Here is a 17,314-nt window from a genome sequence, read left to right as displayed (position 1 = left end):
GTGTCTTTACGTGTTCTCTCTTTCTTGACAGTTTTCTAGTTTGTGATGTTAGAAAGCTTCTATGCAAAACAATCCTCTGATGAGGTAGATAAATGTGCAATATTAAACATTTAAAATGTTGGACCATTGAACTGATCGGTGGGTTCAACATTTGATGTCATGACTACATTACTGTGTAGTCTCAAAGGGTCCATGTTACTACTAAAATCCTTTCCCTCCCTCACCCTGAGAGCTGAACTCCAAACCCTGCATAAACATGGCAGTTTGTAAGCGAGTGGAACAAAAGAGAGCAAGGGAGAAATATTAAATCTCCTAATCTAGTTAAGAATAGGCTGCTAGCTATAATTACGGTAATCCTCTGTCTGCCTCTAAAAACAGCAGGTATTGTGGGGAGGGGGAACAATGGGTTGTGGCATTCCCTCTCTAGACTCACTGCTTACTTGCATTGAGGGAGGGTCAGGTTGCCTTAGTGCTGAGTGTGCACTGATCATCTATTACGGTAAAATATCAGGTTTACTGAATTGAGTTGTTTTAAAGTTAATAATATACGCCAAAGGAAGTATTCAAATGCTTTTTCGGCATTAGTCTATAATGCGAATAGCAACTGCTAACAAATGTACGTTTACACTGTGTACTGCTACTAGTAGTAGGGTACATCAATTAAAATCGGTTGCAGAGATCAGACAATGCCCTTGCAATTAGAAGTGAAGAAAACATTTAGGTTTTGAAGCATGGAGAGATTCCGGTCGTCCTTATCTCGAGGTAGCCTATGTAGTCATGACACACATGAGAAGGGACACTCATAGCTGGTGCATGCAGTCAGACTTCATTTCTGTCAATCGACCAAGTTCAAGAAACCTTGCAGATGCGTCTGAAAATGTTCACGGTCCTCTCTTCAACTTGAATTTTAAAATAATTTGATTACATATTACACGCGCAATGACTGTTCCATGCAGTTTGATAACAATTATGAGTTTGGTGTACCACACGGAATTGAGGTGTTCACCGACTTCTTACTATACTGTTGAATTCGTCGATAGTGAAGAATCTCAGAAGGCGGCACAGCTTCTGAATTATTACCAAGAGGCAGCTCTGAAATGCAGCCGAAACTGTTGCCTTACGAGACATTGTAAGTTTACTGTATTTGTTCAGTTTTGCATTTCATCTGCCCTGTCCAACACTGGAGAGCTGCATCCTCAGCCACACATACTTTATCCTGTACAACATCACGAAAGGTGAGCCTCCATATGATACAATTTAGACACTGGAACTAAGTTGTAGGCTACTTTAGTGGTGATTGTTTCTATAATAAAACAAGACAAACTGATGTTTATTTCTGTTAATAAAACATTTAAAAAGCTTAATCATGTACTTATTGAAAACCATTTATAAACTGTTATAGCTTACATTGAGTGATTGAGATGTAGCCTATAGGCTTCAGTGAGATGACCTATCACCTGCTACACAGTTTGACTGTGGGGTTAGTTTTCTTGTCTCATTCTGGTGTGTTTCCAGACCTGTTGGTGTTTGGGAAGTACTCTACCTCCAACGTGCGGGTGTTACTCCACCTCCACACCAAACTCAATGCCTCAGAGCCCCTGGCCTCAGACAAGCGCCAGTTCAACTGACCACCACCCCGTAGCCCTGGTTAGAAGCAGGGCAGGATGCCCAGCGCCACCATCGCACCCCAGAGCTCTACTCAGGGCACGATTCATCACATCCACCCCCTCCTCCACCGTAATGCCCACCTTGGGGACCTATGCCCCCACCACAGCTGCCCCCTACATCATCCAGGAACCATTAGTGGTGTAGATAGTCCTGCAACTTATTTTCATGCAACTGTATCGCTAACTATATTTGTGTTCTTGGAGAGATGAGCTGCATAGAGAATAAATTGAAGAACGTGTCAAAACTGTAAGATCAAATTTGCTGTGAGGATCGTGGTTACTGTTGTGAGGTAATAGCTTGAGACTTGGAGTAACTGCTGATGCATGAGGTCACTTGCCTCAATATTTACATTTTATTTAAAAATTGGCACATTGTTGAATGCGTCCTTTCAGTAGGGTGCTTCTCTTTCTCTCCCTGAGCCGGAGGGGCTTGGTCAAATATTTCACAACAGACAGTTACAGGTATCAAATGCTGTGTGGTGAAATCAGAGAGGTTGGTCTCTTAACATTGCACCGGTCAACATCAGGGTGTGGAAATTAAATGCTGGTCTTTGTACTACACTACCTTTAACTACACTGTCCCACAATTGGACGTGAAGTGATAACGCTGCAAAACTGTTCAAGTGGTGAGGTGGCTATGCTTAAAACACAGCCAGTTGCTTAAACTATGCTTAACAACCATGTGATGTCTTCCTGAGCCAAAGGGGGGTTTAGGTGTCCCGAATATTGAGTGGATTTACGCTGCTACTGTTGACTCACCTGTTGAACATGCTCAATATAGTGACGATGTGACAGTTAGGGAGTCAGCCAGAGCCTCCCTACTTCTGGACCTACAGAGGTTCCACTGGCCAATGGAAAATTGAACACTGTTAGAATGTCCTCGCCAATGGCAGAATTCTGGTACATGGAATGGGAGACAGAGTGGTCAGCACAGTCCAGTGCTGCAGTAGCTGCATCCGTCTGAAACCAAGGAGTGTCGTCCTGGATGTAGGATGAGATGTTCCATCATGGGTGACAGAAGCCTCCTGTTTACTGTTAAGGCTGCAAGTTCTACCAACAAAATATAATCTAGCATTCTGGTACCCTGCAAACCATGAGCAATTTTGTATTCTACATGAGTCAAATGTAATGGAGTCCATTGTTGTTGTGAAGGGCTGCTGTTCATACAAGGACTTGTACATTGCTAGACATGACACACTTTGTTGACCTGATAGCCAGCGAGGTGAGACTGTCTCACCAACAGCACACGCATAAACATTCTTGTGCAAGGGGGAAGCTGGTTTGATGTTGATGTGTTTTTATGTGTGCCAGCTCATTTTGGAAGTGGGCTGCTCATTTGATGGCTACATGGCGCAGACCTTTGCTGAGAAGCTTGCTTAAATACCAGTCCCTCGTGGCACACCAGCCTCGGGTGGAGGTGCAAGCTGATATTTGGGTAGGGTAAAGCAATTGGCTAAGTACTGCTCTGTTTCAGCTGTTGTGGGCAGCCTAGCTGTATGGAGAAGGAGGTGCTTTCTGTACCTTTGAGTGTCATGCATACAGGGACCTTTGAAATGTTTGGATCCTTTTTTTGTAAATTTGATTGGATTCAAATGAAGTATTTAGTGTGTGTTAGACATATTAGAGTTTCAGTAGTTTCTTCACAGCTTCTCTGTACTGGAGCACGCTTCCCTCACTCTCACCCTCGTTCTTCAGTCTGGTCACAGAGTCCCTGTACCTCTGGCTTTCCTCCCTCCCCTGCTAACCCCATGTGGACCAACGTGGACAGGGCGTTCTTCTGAGAGGGGCTGTTCTCCCAGCTGTACTCCTCCATGTCTGCCACAGTCTTCTCAGACTCCCAGGCCTCCGCTTTCTAGACAGAGTAAGTGGAACAGTACAACATTGTCCGCTACATAAGCTCAAACAAAATGCTAACCAGGATTCATCAGTTTATGACTCAATATATGACAAATGATAGGTATGTGAAACATTAAGATAACGGTCTGCGATTGCCCCTCTTGGGATTGTGGGTTTGGGGACAGAGCAGTGTGGAACCCCTTGAATGCCCTGGTCAGTGATGTGATGCTCGGCTCTCCTGTCCTCTCAAAGAGATAGGGTTTCTCCATACGTGGTACGGAGTTCCTCCATCACAGCCTGTCTCTGTCCGATCACATCCCCCAGAGGACAATAGGCCCGTTGTGTGGGAGCTTAAAGCAGGGGCAGTCACAGCCTCATCAGATCCCCTGCAGCCCTGGTGTTTGGGGTTAATGACCCTCATTACATCTATATGGTTCCTAATATCCAGGCTGGCTGAGGCCCAACCCCTCCAGCGGACAGGGTGGTAGGATGGGGATGGCTGGAGAAGAGATTCTCTCCTCTTTAGCCTGACTGTCAGGGTCATTACACTATCTTCACAGGGTCAACTAGTGTTGCAGTCCCTTTCAATCACATCGATTCAGTTAGTTTGCTTTAGAATCTAAGCCATTTGATTCAGCATACAGTAGTTCACGTTTTAATCAATCCGAGTTAAAACAGGTAGGTGACCATTGGTCGGACAGACTCCATATCTTCTATTGGGTGATGACAGGGCGGCAGGTAGCCTAGCAGTTAGAGCGTAGGGCCAGTAAGGTTGCTGGTTCGAATACCCAAGCCAACAAGGCGAAACATCTGCCGATGTGCCATTGAGCAAGGCATTTAACCCTTATTTGCTCCAGGGGTGCAGTACTATTATGGCTAACCCTGTAAAACAAGACATTTCACTGCACCTATCCAATGTATGTATGTATGCATGTATGTATGTATAAATAATATAAATATATATATTTATTTATATATATATATATATAAATATAAATATATTTATTTATATATATAAATATATATATAAATATATATTTATATATATATATATATATAAATATATTTATTTATATTTATAAATATAAATATATTTATAAATATATATATATTTATAAATATAAATATATTTATATATATAAATATATTTATATATATATATATATATTTATATATATATATATATATAAATATATTTATTTATATTTATAAATATAAATATATTTATAAATATATATATATTTATAAATATAAATATATTTATATATATAAATATATTTATATATATATATATATATATATATATTTATAAATATATATATATTTATAAATATAAATATATATATATATTTATAAATATATATATATATATATATATATATATATATTTATAAATATATATACATATATTTATAAAAAATATATATAAATATATATATATATATATATATATTATTTATAAATATATATATATATATTTATAAATATATATAAATATATTTATAAAAAATATATATAAATATATATATAAATAAATATATATATATTTATAAATATATATATATATATTATTAAAAAAATATATAAATATATATATAAATAAATAAATATATTTATATATATATTTATTTATATATATATATATTTATTTATATACATTTTATATATATATATATATATATATATATATATATATATTTATTTATATACATTTTATATATATATATATATTTACAGGAGGACATTTGTGGGTTTTATTACTGGAGTGGAGCACAGAGGAGTGGAGCACAGAGTACTGGAGCACTCAAATAAGAGATGGACAGATGAAATAGTCTCTTGGGGATTGGAGTTCCTCTAGTGCCCAACAGGGGAGATGTTGGGCACTAGAGGCACATGCTGTGCTGTGGTGGAGGACTGTGCTCTGTCACAGTGGAGCACTGGTTTGGATCAACAGCCCACAGTGGAATTAGCAACAGGCCCAGAGTCTGTCTCACTGAGTGAATAGATAGAATCACCCAAGCGGCGGCTAACAAGCGGCCTCTTTGTGGGCTAGCGTTACTACCTGAGCACAGCTTCCCCCGACCGGTGGGCTGCACTGTGCCTTCCATTGTGTATGCAAAGGGCAGCAGACAGTGTTCCGCTTCCCGGCTTTTACGCCATTCCCCAGAGAGACAAAAAGCCAAGGCTTTTTAACCAGCTAAATCCTGCTGCCTTGGTGAGAGAACTACCAAAGGCACAATAGGGAGAGCCATTAAGTCCCTTGTGGCTGTACTCTCATGTGAAAACAGCCTGTGCTGGTGACCCTGACGGTGGAGATCTCAGGTGTTGGTTGGAGTGCTGTGAATAAGTGGCAGGGTCAGCATCAGATACTGGAGTCTGTTTTCTCCTGTTTAGAGGGGAAATGCCAGTGGTGACAATGCTGCTGTATGCCATCCCTCTGCCTATTCTCCTCATGCATCATACCTCCCTTATGGCCTTACTCTTTCACACGAAGGGGAGAAATAATGATTCACTTGAATAGTGAATCCCTGAAATGACTTGGATGAAAGGCAACATAAAAGCCTGTAACACTTTCTATTTACAAAGCCCTAATGTTTATACACGCCCTTTACCTGTAGGGATGGTTTATGGTATCATGTATCTCTTTCCTAGTCCATTAGGGGTCTCTGATGCTTTGCACAGTGATGGCCTTGGCTGCCTGACCATCTGTCCACTCACTGTCTACCTATTAGCAGATGGGCTGGCTGGGTAGTGAGGTTAGGCGGAGGATCATGACTACTCAAGCTCTTTGGTACTGACCAGGGTCACATTTGGGAGGATGCTACATACTGAACGGAGCAGCTAGACATGTCATGAATAGAGCTGGGAATTTATTGTACATCTGACCTTTCCATATTCTGTCCTGTTGAGCACATCTCTGGACTTGACTAGTCAGAGTAGTAGAATTAGACACTTACCCAGGACTCGTGATAAAGGACAGTCAGGAGGTACATGGCGTAGTCATAATTCTGCTGTCTCACAGGGCAGCTGAAGGAGCAAAGGGGAGAAAAGAAAGAAAAACATTTCAGAAAATAGTATTAGTTGAAATAGAGCCCCCATTTAAAATATATTACTGTAAAGCAACTGTAGTGAAGGACCAACACCTTATTGGTAACAGCACATTGAACAACAGGGGGTGCTGCTTACCTGTCAGTGGTGATGGTGAGTGTGTCTGTCTTTGCAGTACCTCTCTCCTACCAGTTTAACTATCTTCTTCCTGGCATGGTTGTCCAAGTTCAGACTGGAGAGCTTCACCTGAGTGGACAAAGACACATACATCTGACATTATAATACTGAAACTTATTGGCTTTGGCAAATTGATTCAAATAAAACCAGAAACACACCAGAAACAGATGCAGTCATCCCTCAATCTGAAATAATATGCACTGTGCCACACTAAATATTGAAACTCTGCAGCGGTAAGTCAGTTAATGTTTAAACTCAGTCTACTGAATGGAATTTAAATCATGGAAAATGACAAGCAGATATGGTTCATGCTGCAAAAAGCATTGTTCCTCCTTACAGCTTTGTGACAGCTGAAGTTCATGGAAGAGAAGAAGTGAATAATGAGACGTGAAGAGGCTTTTCAGGAGAAGGATTATAGGCTATTCTCTCGCATTGTTCCAGCACAATGTCAACCAAAACAAAACCTTAAAAAAGGTCACATTTCTCATTATTGAGACTAAGACCCTTACCCCCATTGGTCAAATCTCCTTACTTTCATCAGATTAGTCACATAGTTATTTAAAGAGAGGCCATGCTACTGAGTGATCAGTAAGCCCTTTGCAGATCGGGTGGAAAACAAAAGATTACTGCAGGTCTTAACGGACATTGCGCTGCTTGCTTAGCAAGTACCACTTCCTTCTGATTTGGCTCATACGGACACTCAAACACAGGATATCTGCCTTGCAAACACATGTAACCACCCTCCTGAAGCGTCTTACAATCAATGTCATGCATCTTCTAAAGCCCTTTTTACAGCAGTTGGCACAGAGTGAAATACAGATACCGAGCCTAAAACCCCAAAGCAATGCATAAGCAGTGGCTAGGAAAAACTCCCTAGAAAAGTTAGGAACCTAGAAAGAAACCAGAGAATATTCACGCCTCGGAGAAGCTAGCTATTCGGCAGCGCAAGTGGGAACACTTCAGGCTTAGGAATGGGTTTCACACGTACTATGCATGTACCTCACATGGGAGAGTTTATACACAAGGCTCACAAGTATATTATAGAAATGTGACATGTACACACGTGTGCATGTTCTACAACTGTGTGTGTGTGTGTGTGAGTGAGTGAGTGAGTGAGTGAGTGAGTGAGTGAGTGAGTGAGTGAGTGAGTGAGTGAGTGAGTGAGTGAGTGTGTGAGAACCGGTTGCCACGCGTGTTGACAGGAAATGCGTGTACATACAGTGCCTTGCAAAAGTATTCAGACCCCTTGGATTTCTTCACATTTTACTGTGTTACAAAGTGAGATTCAAATTGATTTATCATTTTGTCAACAATCTACACAAAATACTCTGTCAAAGTGGAAGAATTCATGTTAAAAACAAAAGTGCACGGAAATGAACTAACTAAAATAGTCATTGCATAAGTATTCCGCTTCCTGAGTCATTAAATGTTAGAAATGCCTTTGGCATCGTTTACAGCTGTAAATCTTCATGGGTAAGTCTATAAGAGCTTTGCACACCTGGATTGTGCAATATGTTCCCATTCTTTTTTATTTATTTTTTTATTTTAATTTAGATGTTAGAGATCATGGCTAGACAGCGATTTTCATGTCTTGCCCTAGATTTAAGCATAATTAAGTAAAAACTAACTTGACCACTCAAGAATTTACTGTCTACTTGGTAAGCAACTCCAGTGTAGATTTGACCTTGTGTTGTAGGTTATTGTCCTGCTGAAAGGTGAATTCCTCTCCCAGTCTCTGTTGAAAACCTACTTCAATCTGCTTTACCTCTAGGATTATGCTTTTTAATCCTTAAAAAATCCCCAGTATTTGATGATGTCAAGCATACCCATACCATGATGGTACCAACAGGCTTGAAAATGAGGAAGTTACTCAGTGATGTGTTGGATTTACCCCAAACGTAAGGCTTTGCATTTAGGCTATGATGTGTATTTTTTGTAGAATTACTTTAGTGCCTTGTTGCATACAACATGCAAGTTCTGTATTTATTTATCATCTGTATATTTGTATTCTTTTCACCGTGTAATAAATTAAAATGTGAATAAATCCAAGGGGTCCGAATACTTTTGCAAGGCAAGGTTACAGCCTTATTCTAAAATGTATTCAAATTGTCCAACCAATCTATACACAATGCCACAGAATGACAAAGCAAAAACTGTTTAGAAAATTTGGCAAACTGAAATATCACATTTACATACACTACCGTTCAAAAGTTTGGGGTCAATTAGAAATGTCCTTGTTTGAAAGAAATGCACATTTTTTGTCCATTAAAATAACATCAAATTGATCAGAAATAGTGTAGACATTGTTAATGTTGGAAATTACTATTGTAGCTGGAAACGGCAGATTTTTTAAATATCTACATAGGCGTGCAGAGGCCCATTATCAGCAACCATCACTCCGGTGTCCCAATGGCATGTTGTGTTAGCTAATCCAAGTTCATAATTTTATAAGGCTAATTGATCATTAGAAAACCCTTTTGAAATTATGTTAGCACAGCTGAAAACTGTTGTCCTGATTAAAGCAATACAACTTTTTTAGACTAGTTGAGTATCTGGAGCATCAGCCTTTGTGTTCGATTGCAGGCTAAAAATTGCCAGAAACAAATAACTTTCTTCTTGTTCTGAGAAATGAAGGCTATTCCATGGGAGACCTTGCCAAGAAACTGAAGACCTCATACAACGCTGTGTACCACTCCCTTCACAGAACAGCACAAACAGTCTCCAACCAGAATAAAAAGAGTGGGAGGCCCCAGGCAACACCTGAGCAAGAGGACAAGTACATTAGAGTGTCTAGTAGTTTGAGAATCAGACGCCTCACAAGTCCTCAACTGGCAGCTTCATTAAATAGTGCCTGCATAACACCAGTCTCAACGTCAACAGTGAAGAGACGACTCCGGGATGCTGTCCTTCTAGGCAGAGTTCCTCTGTCCTTTTGCCCATCTTAATCTTTTCTTTTTATTGGCCAGTCTGAGATATTGCTTTTTCCTTGCAACTCTACCTAGAAGGCCAGCATCCCGGAGTCGCCTCTTCACTGTTGACGTTGAGACTGGTGTTATGCAGGTACTATTTAATGAAGCTAACAGTTTGAGAAACAGAAGTCCTCAAAACAAGAACATTTCTAAGTAACCCCAAACTTTTGAACAGTAGTGTAAGTATTCAGACCCTTGACTTAGTACATTGTTGAAGCACCTTTGGCAGCGATTACAGCCTCTTCTTGGGTATGATGCTACAAGCTTGGCACGCCTGTATTTGGGAAGTTTCTCCCATTCTTCTCTGCAGATCAGGTTGGATGGGGAGCATCGCTGCACAGCTATTTTCAGGTCTCTCCAGAGATGTTTGATCAAGTTCAAGTCCGGGCTCTGGCTGGGCCACTCAACTCCTGCGTTGTCTTGGCTATACGCTTAGGGTCATTGTCCTGTTGGAAGGTGAACCTTCGCCCCCAGTCTGAGGTTCTGAGTGCCCTGGAGCAGGTTTTCATCAAGGATCTCTGTACTTTGCTCCGTTCACCTTTACCTCGATCCTGACTAGTCTCCCAGTCCCTGCCACTGAAAAACAACCCCATAACAGAATGCTGCCAACACTGTTCACTGAAGGGATGGTGCCAGGTTTCCTGCAGACGTGACGCTTGAATCTAGTTTCTCAGGGTCTGAGTCCATTAGATGTCTTTTGGCAAACTCCAAGCAGGCGGTCATGTGCCTTTTATTGAGGAGTGGCTTCTGTCTGGCCACTCTACCATAAAGGCCTGATTGGTGGAGTGCTGCAGAGATGGTTGTCCTTCTGGAAGGTTCTTCCATTTCCACAGAGGAACTCTGGAGCTCTGTCAGCGACTATCGGATTTTTGGTTACCTCCCTGACCAAGGCACTTCTCCCCTGATTTCCCTGTTTGGCCGGGGGGCCAGCTCTAGGAAGAGTCTTGGTGGTCCCAAAGTTATTCCATTTATAAATGGAGGCCACTGTGTTCTTGGGGACCTTCAATGCAGCATAAATGTTTTGGTACCCTTCCCCAGATCTGTGCCTCGAAAACAAGCTTGTCTCTGAGCTATATAGACAATTCCTTCGACCTCATGGATTGGTTTCTGCTCTGACATGCCCTGTCAACTATGGGACCTTATATAGATGGGCATGTGCCTTTCCAAATCATGTCCAATTAATTGAGTTTACCACAGGTGGACTCCAATCAAGTTGTAGAAAACTCAAGGATGACCAATGGAAACAGGATGCAGCTGAGAGTCTCATAGTAAAGAGTCTGAATACTTAGTTGGATAGCAACTAAAAGGGATGCAGGAGTATTATCTTTTCATTCAGATTATATCATAAAACTGGGAGTTTTGTGTGGCAAGCCTGAGAACAGTGGGCTGAAATGGTATCAGTCTGTTCCGGCTGTATCCTGGACCCTGCTTATCCTGCAATCTATCTTTGATTCTCATGCTAATCTAGGGGGATTAATGGCTAAATAATTCCTGTGTCGAGGCCGTAATCTAAGGGGAAAGTGTCAGTGGAGCAGATGGCTGGCGATTAATCACAAAATTCTTCTAGAGATAACTGTCAATTGTATTTAAGTTCCACGCCTATTGCCATTCTCCATTTGTGACAAGTATGTTCATATGATGGAATATTGCAGTCATACAGCGCTATGAAAAAGGTATGCATTGTAGAAGTATCTTAGAGCAGCGTTTTAAAGACTTAAAGGAAAGATTCACCCATTTTGAATGTTATTGTTTTTGTGCATCTGAGTAATGTCCTATCGATTCCCTAGGTCATTTCATGTTTATCGGAGGTATTGGCGTTCAAGCAGGCAGACATTTGGCCGGTATGAAGTAGCATTACAATAAAGCCACTCTCACTACACTGGAAGTTAATAGAAAGACTTTTAGATGGGGAAATTGTCTATCATACATGTTAGATTTCAATACTGGCCAATGTCAACTCGCAAGGTTGTCTTCTCTCGAATGAGCCATTGATCATACTTTTGCGTTATTCCTACCTCAAGAAATGTGTTATTTAAAAGAGGATCTAGCAAATTTCTCCTGTGTCTGCCTCTTCAGTCCAGGGTGCATTGCATGGTGTCATTGCAAAGTCTACTCTGTGGCACATCAATCTGCAAGTTGAACATGGTGAGATTGTAGACTCCTAAATTGATAGTGTCGTTGTTTAAGTGATTTTACCGCTAACTGGCTACCTCACCTGCTGATAGTGTCTTTTGTATTATTGTAAACTCAGCAAAAAAAATAAATGTCCCCTTTTCAGGATCCTGTCTTTCAAAGATAATTTGTAAAAATCCAAATAACTTCACAGATCTTCATTGTAAAGGGTTTAAACACTGTTTCCCATGCTTGTTCAATGAACCATAAACAATGAATGAACATGCACCTGTGGAACGGTCATTATGACACTAACAGCTTACAGACAGTAGGCAATTAAGGTCACAGATATGAAAACTTAGGACACTAAAGAGGCCTTTGTACTGACTCTGAAAAACACCAAAAGAAAGATGCCCAGGGTCCCTGCTCATCTGAAAATGCCTTAGGCATGCTGCAAGGAGGCATGAGGACTGCAGATGTGGCCACGGCAATAAATTGCAATGTCCATACTGTGAGACGCCTAAGACAGCGTTACAGGGAGACAGGACGGACAGCTGATCGTCCTCGCAGTGGCAGACCACGTGTAACAAACACCTGCACAGGACCGGTACATCCAAACATCACACCTGCGGGACATGTACAGGATGGCAACAACAACTGCCGAGTTACACCAGGAACCCACAATCCCTCCATCAGTGCTCAGACTGTCCGCAATAGGCTGAGAGGCTGGACTGAGGGCTTGTAGGCCTGTTGTAAGGCAGGTCCTCACCAGACATCCCGCAACAATGTCGCCGATGGGCACAAACCCACCGTCGCTGGACCCGACAGGACTGGCAAAAAGTGCTCTTCACTGACGAGTCGCGGTTTTGTCTCACCAGGGGTGACGGTCAGATTCGCATTTATCGTCGAAGTAATGAGCGTTACACCGAGGCCTGTACTCTGGGGCGGGATCGATTTGGAGGTGGAGAGTCTGTCATGGTCTCGGGCGGTGTCACAGCAGCATTGGACTGAGCTTGTTGTCATTGCAGGCAATCTCAACGCTGGGCGTTGAAGGCATCCTCCTCCCTCATCTGGTACCCTTCCTGCAGGCTCATCCTGACATGACCCTCCAGCATGACAATGCCACCAGCCATACTGCTCGTTCTGTGCATGATTTCCTGCAAGACAGGAATGTCAGTGTTCTGCCATGGCTAGCGAAGGGCCCGGATCTCAATCCCATTGAGCACGTCTGGGACCTGTTAGATCGGAGGGTGAGAGCTAGGGCCATTCCCCCCAGAAATGTCTGGGAACTTGCAGGTCCCTTGGTGCAAGAACTGGCAAATCTGGTGCAGTCCATGAGGAGATGCACTGGAGAACTTAATGCAGCTGGTGGCCACACCAGATACTGACTGTTACTTTTGACCCCCCCTTTGTTCAGGGACACATTATTAAATTTCTGTTAGTCACATGTCAGTGGAACTTTTTCAGTTTATGTCTCAGTTGTTGAATCTTGTTATGTTCATACAAATATTTACACATGTTAAGTTTGCTGAAAATAAACACAGTTGACAGTGAGAGGATGTTTCTTTTTTGCTGAGTTTATGTAGCTACATTTGCTAGCTAGCTAGCCAGCCAGCCCAAAGAGCATTGCATTTATGGATTTCCACAACGATTTTCATATTTCTACCAACCTTAATATAAACGTCAAAATGAAACATTTGTTCACAAAAAAATATTGTTCTCAGTGTTATTTAACACTGTAAATGATAGGAATGAGTGGTTTTGGATGGATTTTTCGTTTAAGAGCATAGATCCGGACAGTGGAGTAATTTCCTGAAAGGTCAACCAGACATGAGATGAGAGCTGTTTAGAGAACCTCTAGATCCCTTCAACACAAGAGGATAACCCTGCACTTTATATGGATTTGGTTGAGAAGGGTCAAATACAGGTCAGAGTCTAACTGAACTCTTAGCTAACATTTTAATCTACCTCAAACCCCCAAATCCCAGACCATGTATGCCTACAACACAGGAAGACAGACTCTCACTCTGAGGTGGACTATGCGGGTAGATGGGTTTCTGAGGGCGGTGCCGGCAGACATGTAGTCCTTGCTCTTTACTTTGACAGGGAAGTGCTCATCATATTTAGCATCTGTGTCCAGGGCAGAGGGCCACTCTGTGCAGAATGCTGCAGGGAAAGTAGAAACACAGAAAGACAATTAAGTGATAATGCCAGAGAAACCGGTGTTTGGAGGATATATTGGCACAGGTGTTGCACGCCCAATTTTTCAGTTTTTGATTTGTTCAAAAAGTTTGAAATATCCAATAAATGTCGTTCCACTTCATGATTGTGTCCCACTTGTTGTTGATTCTTCACAAAAAAATACAGTTTTATATCTTTATGTTTGAAGCCTGAAATGTGGCAAAATGTCGCAAAGTTCAAGGGGGCCGAATACTTTCGCAAGGCACTGTATCCTCCAAACACCGGCTTAGAGGGCATTATCACTTTTTTCAATGTGTTACCAATATATTCAAATACTGATTTATTAATTTATTCATACCATCTCATCCTTCCACGAGATATAGTCCGACACAAATCTAGGGTTGCTACCCAAGCCGGCTGGTCGTTCGTTCTATCGGCTCGGTTGCCAGTCTTTTTGTTGCTAAACGTCACTGTTGACGTTGAGACTGGTGTTTGCGGGGTACTATTTAATGAAGCTGTTAGTTGAGGACTTGTGATGCATCTGTTTCTCAAACTAAATATTCTAATGTACTTGTCCTCTTGCTCAGTTGTGCGCCAGGACCTCCCACTTTTTTTTAAGAGCCGGTTTGTGCTGTTCTCTGAACGGAGTAGTACACAGTGTTGTACAAGATCTTCAGTTTCTTGGCAATTTCTCACATGGAATGGCCTTCATTTCTCAGAACAAGAAGAAAGTTATTTGTTTCTGGCCATTTTGAGCCTGTAATCGAACCCACAAATGCTGATGCTCCAGATACTCAACTAGTTTAAAGAAGGCCAGTTTTATTGCTTCTTTAATAAGCACAACAGTTTTCAGCTGTGCTAACATAATTGCAAAAGGGGTTTCTAATGATCAATTAGCCTTTTAAAACAAAGTTGGATTAGCTAACACAACGTGCTATTGGAACACAGGAGTGAAGGTTGCTAATAATGGGCCTCTGTACACATATGTAGATATTCCATTAAAGATTAAATGTATTTATAAAGCCCTTTTTACATCAGCTGATGTCACAAAGTGCTGTACAGAAACCCAGCCTAAAACCCCAACAGCAAGCAATGCAGAAGTAGCACAGTAGCTAGGAAAAAAATAAATCTACCGTTTCCAGCTACAATAGTCATTTACAATGTCTGCACTGTATTTCTGATCAATTTGATGTTATTGTAATGGATGCATTTTTACAAACTTTTCGAGATAAGGACATTTCTAAGTGACCCCAACCTTTTGAATTGTAGTGTACAAAATGATGCCAATTCATGAGGCGGCAGGTAGCCTTTGTGGTTAGAGCATTGGACTAGCAACTGAAAGGTTGCAAGATCAAATCCCAGAGCTGACAAGGTAAAGAAAATCTGTTCTGTCCCAGTTAACCTACTGTTCCTAGGCCATCATTGAAAATAATAATTTCTTCTTAACTGACTTGCCTAGTTAAATAAAAGGTAAAATAAAAAATGATTTTGACTGGCTGAGAAAATCTGTCTCGTCCTGACCCAATCAGAACTATGGGACAGCTGGAGGTCGAATTTCAATATTGAAACAATGTTGCAAATTTCAAAGACAGCAAGCTTAATACAAATCTCCGCTGTTGAAAACCAAACGCTAGTCTAAAAAAAAAAAGTGAGATAATATCTAGATGCTTTTTTACAGTGGAGATCTAGTAACCTGCCTGGCTGGGCTGATGACAGTGGATTGCGCAGTCAGATTTCAACTGTGTAATAGACACCGGCTGGAACGCGGTTTTAACCAAATCAACATCCAGGATTAGACCCACCCGTTGTATAATTTTTTATTAAATACTACCACTCAATAAGCACTTTGACTTACGCTTCAGAGCTTCACAGTGTTTCTTTGTGGCTGCTGGAGTTAAGAGCAAAAAGTTTGAAATCTGAAACAGACAAGAGTTTTCATAAATGCCTGTATGATCTGACAGCACAATATATAGCCTTAAATGGTACAAATGATTTCCATCCCAATGCATAATCAAAAGCTCTGACATGTCAGTTCCTCACCTCCAACCTGACCTTGATGAGCTCTAGGTTGCCCTTCTTCTCCGGAGGCACCCCTCTCTTCACTGGGAAGCCCATGCGGACAGGCAGGGGCACAGAGCCCTGTCTGAAGGGGGCAGCGGTCAGGTACACTGCTGTCCAGTCCTGGTCTACAAGCATCCTATCTGTCCTGGGGTCACCCGCATGACACACCATGGAGACAGGGAACAGAGAAAAAGACGACTAATTAGAGATGTCACAACTTCAAAATATAGCTTTATTTCTGTCAATATACAGCTTCGTCTAAACTTGATAATACATTCCTCACAATTTGTTTTATTGGTAAATTATCTGGGCTGATTTCATGACGTGAACCTCTACCCAGGGACCACAATGTGCTGTAGCCAGAAAGAGTCATGTTGGCATGCTTGTTGGGTTGTGTAGTCTATATACAGTGCCTTGCGAAAGTATTCGGCCCCCTTGAACTTTGCGACCTTTTGCCACATTTCAGGCTTCAAACATAAAGATATAAAACTGTATTTTTTTGTGAAAAATCAACAACAAGTGGGACACAATCATGAAGTGGAACGACATTTATTGGATATTTCAAACTTTTTTAACAAATCAAAAACTGAAAAATTGGGCGTGCAAAATTATTTGTTAACGTACTTGCCTAGTAAAATAAATTAAGCTAACCAGGTCTCATTTTCTTAGAAAACAGTTAGACATAATCGGGACCATGTTAGCAGGTTCCTCGTCGTGACAGCATATTGCATGTAAACTCACCTTTATTCTGACTAGAATTATTAGTAGACAAGGCCGTCGCGTATGTAGCCCTATTTAACGTGCATGAATTCCATAAATGCGACCATTTATTTGTCCTAAGGACAAAATGTATTTGTTCATTGTGTGTGCAGCCATATTTGACCATGTTATGTCAACCTATGGCAAGTCGAGAGGGACAGTTTTTTTTAGCGAAACAGAACGCGCAGACAAGATTGGTATCAGTGCCCCCCTTTGATATAGATAATGAACTGCAATTTGCGAACAGGTGAAAGAATTTAGCCAACAAAGGTTTATTATATATTTCGAAAAATGTAGGCCTATTTTAGAATTTCCTAATTTCTTTATCTGTTAGACTACATTTTACGAGCTCAAATAACATTTCATTGTGTTTATGTAGTTTGAGTACCAGTCTCCTCAGCTAACAGTCCACTCTTGTTCATGCCACTCCTTACCAACCTGTTCATGCCACTCCTTACCAAAGATACTGGCCTTTCAGCAATCTCAATGTTCAATATGTGCTGG

At 41.1% G+C, this 17,314-nt stretch overlaps 1 pseudogene across 1 annotated transcript; it reads right to left on the bottom strand.

Moving 5' to 3' along the window:
• Positions 1-1,985: 1,985 nt before the first annotated feature.
• On the bottom strand, positions 1,986-16,967 carry LOC110521404 (small ribosomal subunit protein mS35-like; annotated as a pseudogene). Its single transcript, XR_016495142.1, has 7 exons — positions 16,793-16,967; positions 16,031-16,196; positions 15,846-15,906; positions 13,836-13,975; positions 6,690-6,797; positions 6,461-6,530; positions 1,986-3,519 (listed from the first exon to the last, which is right to left on the bottom strand). The product of XR_016495142.1 is annotated as a small ribosomal subunit protein mS35-like (transcript).
• Between the last annotated feature and the right edge of the window lie 347 nt (positions 16,968-17,314).

Source organism: Oncorhynchus mykiss, chromosome 4 (assembly GCF_057628025.1).
Source record: "Oncorhynchus mykiss isolate SJ-2025 chromosome 4, ASM5762802v1, whole genome shotgun sequence".
NCBI lineage: Eukaryota > Metazoa > Chordata > Actinopteri > Salmoniformes > Salmonidae > Oncorhynchus > Oncorhynchus mykiss.
The sequence above is the reverse complement of the archived record's forward strand: the minus strand, read 5'-3'. Positions and strand labels throughout refer to the sequence as shown.